General features: G+C 40.1%; 1 long non-coding RNA gene across 2 annotated transcripts; it reads left to right on the forward strand.

Moving 5' to 3' along the window:
* Positions 1 to 256: 256 nt before the first annotated feature.
* On the forward strand, positions 257 to 5567 carry LOC116587703. 2 transcript variants are annotated; one of them, XR_004284588.1, is made up of 3 exons: positions 257 to 651; positions 4702 to 4951; positions 5479 to 5567. It is a non-coding gene; the product is annotated as an uncharacterized LOC116587703 (long non-coding RNA). The 2 variants fall into 2 exon arrangements; XR_004284587.1 differs by having other exon boundaries at positions 257 to 636.
* The last annotated feature ends 1025 nt before the right edge of the window (positions 5568 to 6592 follow it).

Below are 6592 nucleotides of genomic sequence, written 5' to 3' on the forward strand. Positions count from 1 at the left end.
ACACACACACACACACACACACACACACACAGGTAAGAAAGAAGAATGGTTGGAATCTTTTACTTTTTCTTTTCTTCTCTCTTTCTTTCCTTCTATCTTTTAAAATAGCCACTTAAGGTGCTCACAGAAAACCTATCAACTAAGAAATTCCCATGACACAATATGACATTGTATTAGACATTGTGATGGAATAAAAGCAAAGAAACATAGGACATTTTTTACCAAACCATCTAGTTAAGGAAATAGACTTGTCCTCTCCCAACTAAAACAATGTCATAGATCAAATGAGAAGAGTAGTAATAACATCATAAGAGCTACTAACCTTGAGCCCTTTATATTGGACCGACCCTGGACAAGGAATCTTACATAAATTATCTCATTTGGTCCTCACCACAGTGAAAAGACTACTATTGTTCTCATCTGATAGATGAGAAAACAGAGTCTGAGAGGTCAGATTGTTTGCCCACATGTAGCCAGTGCTCAACTACAATTTAAATATGACCCCAAAGCTCATGTTTCTATATGTTTCATTAAAGCTGCATTTCGGAATATCTAAATGTAGCATTTCAAGGATGGGAGAAATCACTTTCTGGAACAACTTCACAAAGAGGCTGGTATTTGTGTTGAAAATGAAGGGTGAGCTGAATGACGGTAAACATAAATCCCGGGGAATCTATTTTAGGCAGTGAAAAGAGATAAACCAAAGCATGAAGCTAAGAGTATAGAGATGTCTGGGGACAGCTAGAATGTTTGGGGACAGCTAAAATGTCCTGTTTAGCTAGAATGTAGGAGATTAGAAAAGCTGAATGGAAAGACAATGGGTAGTTTTTAATACGTAATGTGTGTTCATTTGTTAAGAATTTGAGAAATTAGAGGTAGGACATAAGAAATAATAAAAAAAACTTAGCCCTATATAACTGGAGTTTAGAGAAATCTCAAATTATTATCTGAGGCCAATTATGTTTTTGATGTTCTTTGTTTTCCTTCTCAAGTGAATAGTCATTATTGTAGGGAGAGATCTCCAAACTAATTTATATTTCTTTGGTAAGAGAATATAAAAATTTAAAATGCTGTAGTAAATCAATTAATTCTTGATTGTGTGCTGTTTTAGACTATTAAAATATATTTAACATACCTAGAAATTTTATACCAAAATGAAAGATGGATTGTTTATTCACACAACCTCATTATTTATAATTCTCTGGAAAGAATTTGTCCATTTTCACTTAATATCATGCTTTGTTATCTACTTCAAAAGGTCTACATAAATATCAGTGAACAGTATTTTATTCATGGCAAGATTAAGTTCAATTTTTACTGATCCCATGGACCTCTTGAATATCCAAATCCATTTGGAACTTTCTTACTGTTCTGTTTTGCCATTACAAAGATGGATTTTTTTTTTTTTTTAAGGGTCAACATTGTTATCCTCAGTACAAGAATTGAAAATACACAAATACTTTTGTATATATTATTTTCTCACTGGGTTATTGGTGATTATTTAAAAATGCTTAATCAAACCTAGAAATGAATTCTAGGAATTCATTTGCTCCTAAAATGAAAATGTCTGCTGTTCTCAGACACTTTTTTCCCCTCCCCTTTTCTCATTTGGAAACACTTAGACATTATTTAGCAGGGTTAGAACTTGTTTGCCATACCACTGAGTCAGGAACAGATTTCCAATCCAAGTCATTTGATTGGAAAGGAAGAACATAAACCAGCTCAATCATGCATGAAAGCTTCTAATGAAATTCAAATATCGATGTAATTTACGAGTGCCAGAAGTGCAAAATCTGTATAATTTGCATGGCAAGTGTAGGGTTAATAGACGAAAAGGGAAAAAAAGAGAAAAAACCAGAGAAGCAGAGATTCTAGCAGGAAGCATTTTGCTGAGTGTCTCGGAAATGGGAGTTGATCAAGCAATTAATATAGTTAAAAACACAAAAGCACACTTGGATCTTAATCTACCTAAGGAAAGCGATCCAAACCAAATACGTAAAATTGATAGACTAAGACGACTTTCCAGTGAGGTGGAAAAGTCTCATCAAAATCCAGAAATGGGACACAAGGAACAAGGTCATTCGGCTCATCCTGTCAGCACTGAATTATTTCCCAGCGATTAAACTCAGTTCAGCTGACCAGGAAGGGAGTTCATTTGTACTAATGAATCCACATGGAAATTCAGGCTAGAGCAATAAACTTTTCTGTTTTTTTCTTTTTTTCCTATCCCACTCCCCACCCCCCAACCACACCCACGTGGACCTTTTTGACTGTAGAAGTGAGAGCCTCAGTATTAAAGATCAGGAAAAACACTCTGTATTAAGGATTCTGAAAGCCATAATATTTTCCTTTTCTTATGAGTTTCAATTATTAAAATTTTTTAAAAAATGGTATTGATCTTTGTGATTCCAGTGAGACACTGCTGGTCTTACTTCCATCCCTTACCCTGGGCAATGCTAGACTGTAAGCTTTGGAATTCTAGAAACAAGGTCTATGTTTGCTTATCCTTGAACCCCCGTGCCCCGCATGCTGCCTCGGTGTCATCAGTGTTCACTCAATATTTGTTGGAAAAATTAAACATTGAAGGCATAAGGTGCATCTACACCTTGACAAATCAGGAAGGCGTACTATGGGAAGCCCTAGAATAATTATGAAGATCACATTTCCTGAAAAGTTGGAGAGGAAAGTTAAGTAATTTAACAAGGCTAATTAAAGTAGATCTATAGTAAAACAAATTGGAATGATTTATGGATAACATGCAAAATTCCACATGAATTTGTAAGATTAAAACTTGAGACCTCAAAGCAATCTCACCAAGGGTGCGGCTTCCGGTGTTGCCCTCAGATCCGTTCCCCGTCATGAGATGACTCCAGGGGGACGCGTGTGGATCACAGAGTGGATGAGGAAAGAAGACCTAAGGTAGGAGACTCAGAGAAGACAGATTTGTGACCATCAGGACATTGTTGGATAATTCAACCAACATTTCAGAGTGCAGATCCTCTTGCTCATTTTGGGCCCTGGCACAGGCTCACACTTGCACACGGGTGTTTTAAAAGGCACTAGTTTTGGTGATTTGGGGAGATTGAATGAGGGAGAGATTCCTTTTCTTTCTGCCATGCTGGGCTCTCCAGCTGGGGCCCATAAAATTAGACTCCTGAAATACAGATTAATAAGAGAAAAATGAAAGTTGACTAACAGGTATGGTACATCATGCTGGAGAAACCTCAGGGTGTCCAAGTCAAAGGCATGGTTAGAACTTAAGATTCTGTAGCTTTTTTTTTTTAAATATTTAATTTATTTATTTGACAGAGATCACAAGTAAGCAGAGAGGCAGGCAGAGAGAGAGGAGGAAGTGGGCTCCCCACTGAGCAGGGAGCCCGATGTGGGGCTCGATCTCAGGATCCTGGGATTATGACCTGAGCTGAAGGCAGAGGCTTTAACCCACTGAGCCACCCAGGTGCCCTTCTGTAGCATTTTTGCAAAGAACAATAAATTTGTAGAGAAGAGATAAGACAAAAGAGAGGTTTTAGGCTTCCAGGTGTGGCACACTGTGGAAAGGTAACTGTATGAGGGAAACTAGAGAATTTGCTGTGTGGGTCCATCTTGATACCAACTTCCTCTTATTTCCCCCACAGCAAGGGAACTTCCCCAGAGAGGAGATTTATGGTCGTCCCCATTTTTCTGAGGTTTTTTCTTTTCATCAAATAAGAGAAGCTCAGGAAAGGTGCTTCTGTATCTATTGATTTTCATTTGCTTCCAGCTCAAAATAACCCTTCTGCCCAAGTGGCATATTGGGGGACGGCATATTCTTATCCCCGGTAAGAAAGAAGTGAGAGTGTGGATAAATCCTAGACACTGAGAGCCCAGGAGGAGCAATGTTATGAGACATTCAGATGCAGTTGGAAGCCTGTGATTGTATCTGATACAAATGAACCAGGCATGGCTGCTTGGCCATGAGGCCACTCGAGGACAAGAGTACATATTCTGACTACCTCACTACGGGGCCACGGGACCTTGAGCCTGGCTTGGGCGTATCCACCTCCATAGGCTTTGTCATCTGAGCGCTGAGTCCTTGTGCATGCCAGGGCATGTGTGTGTTCACAATAGCAGCACCACGATCCGGTAGGATGAGGGCCCACTGAGGCAGGAGTGATGCAGTGCTCGTATGGTGGTTTACAGGGGCGAGCCTGGAGCTGTGGCCCCCTTTGGAGTAACCAAATGCCTAAGGACAAAGAAATATAGTTTGTTCTTGACTGCTGGAGATTCATGACACCCGGTCTCATCCTGAACAGAACCAGTTGAGGAAGAAAAAAATGACATTTAAGAAGGTCAGGTTCCACTGAGGAGCCACTAAGACTGAACAGAGGGACAACTGTGAGCCTGTGGGAGGCTGTATAGTGTCAGGACTAGAGCAGGATGTGGAGAAGACAGAACCTAGCACTAGCAAGGAGGGGCTTAGAGCAGATCAGATGTCACTGTCTGATGAGCTCCTCCCTGCTGCCAGCTGCTCCTGGAGACGAGGCTTCATGAGATGACACATGGAAGCTTCTCTCCAAACACTGGAAGCAAAGCTGGCTTCAGGGGTAAGTGGCCTGTACTGAGGCTTGGGCCTTCCCTTAGAAGGACCCCACATGGTTTAATGTTCTGCTGGTGCTATTCCAGAAACCTTACTAATTTTATCTTTGATCTGGTGTTTTGTAGGTGAAATTGGATGGGACAATGCAGCAGGCACACAAGCCGGGAAGATGGGGCAATAGCCGTGTCTGTGGTTGAGCATTCCCAGGATCCCATAAGCACAGAATTTCAGTGGATCCACGGTGCGTAGAGTTGACTGGGACTAGTATGAGTGCGAAGTCAGCCTGCTGTGTCCACTACTACGAATGTGGGGGTGCTGCCTATTACGAGAGCCGCTCTTTTCATTTGAAACAGCTTGCTTTGATGCAGAAAGAAGGTGAGGGTGGTCTTTAAGAAACATGAAGGACAAAGGATCTGTATTTCGTTCTTTCTCACACACGTTAACTCCCTCTCTTGGCCGACCATGTATGATGACATAGAAGGACCAGGGAAAGTAGGGCAGACCATGGTTCCCTTCCTTTTCCATCCTCCCTCACTCATCAGTGACCTGAAGGGAGAGTGTTGTGAGAATATGCACATATCAAAGACTTTTGATTTAGTTTGTTGAAGAATTTCTACTGTTCCGGTAAGACCAAAATACATGTGCATGTATGATTTTTGTAATTTCAGTGATTCCACGTACTAGTTAAATGCTCTAATGTTTGTATTTAAAACTGGTAATACACAACACAAAGATAGACAGTACATGACAATGATTTAACATTCTAATTTTTCACCACTTAGAAAAACATTAAATAACAAATAAAAATGTCATGGCACGTTGTGAGAAGGATCATGGAAGAAAGGAAAAAGCTGTGTATTTTAGGACCTCTAATGGCACTTTTTTCTTCTTTTCTGAACAAGGGACCCCACATTGTCATTTTGCACTGAGTCTTAAAAGTTCTGTAGCTGGCCTTGTCTGGAAGAGATGATAAGAAACCATCTACTTACTCCTCTACAGCCCTATGAATGTGATTATATAAAAACCTTTAAAAGAAAGAAATCATGAGTATGTTTTCTTCTCAACCAAGAAGCACCAGCTTCTAAGAGTAGATATTCAAGGCAGATGTGAGAAAAGAGAGACTAAAATTCAAGCCAGCTCCCTGAATTCCCTTTAATTTTCTTGGGCATTTCCCAGAAGATAGATTATTTAGTTTCTCTTCAATTCACATATGTTGCTCCAAATACTTTTAGATGTTGATATTTTAAATAGAAGATTTTAGGTCTCTCAGCATGGAAGTGTAGAACCTATAGTTACTCCTAACGGCACCCATGCTATTCACAGATGCCTGAGTGTCAAAACGTATCCCTGGGGAGCTTGGGGCCATGGTGGAGATGAGGAGCATGAGCGCTTCCTATAGCGTTTAGCAGGGAGCCTGGTTCAGGCCTCTCTAATCAGCAACCATCTTCAATCTTCTAGTGTCTTGTGCTGACTCCCAACAACACTCTGTGTCTTTTGTCAATTTCACAGCTTGATTTTTGTTGTTGTTGTTGTTGTTCTGACATTTCCCCAGATATTCACAGTCTTCTGACACTACCTTCCATGCTTCAGCCTCTCTAAACATAGTTGGCCCAAATTGAGTGAATGCCTCCAAACCAAAGATGGTATTCTATTTAATTCTTATTGTAATGGGGCATTGATTAGTGAGGACAGGTCCATCTTGGTAAAATACCTTGTGTTTTTCTTCCCCAGCTTTTGTTTCCAGTCTACATTGGAACTGATGAACTTACTTTATAGCCATCAGACTTCCATTCTCCTAAGAGTTGCAAAAATCAACAGAGACAGATGAGATCTTAAAACTGTCTTCTTTACTCTTCCTAGAGTTGACATTTAAGAAAAATCTTGACAGTGTCATGCTTCTGTGGTCTAAAGTAGGAGTCAGCAAGCTTTCTGTAAAGGGCTGTAAATATTTTTGGTTTAGGTTAAGGTTTTTAAACTTCAAGTTTAGAGTTAACCTGTGCAATTTTCTTTATAAGG

This window comes from Mustela erminea, chromosome 4 (genome assembly GCF_009829155.1).
Source record: "Mustela erminea isolate mMusErm1 chromosome 4, mMusErm1.Pri, whole genome shotgun sequence".
NCBI classification, from domain to species: domain Eukaryota; kingdom Metazoa; phylum Chordata; class Mammalia; order Carnivora; family Mustelidae; genus Mustela; species Mustela erminea.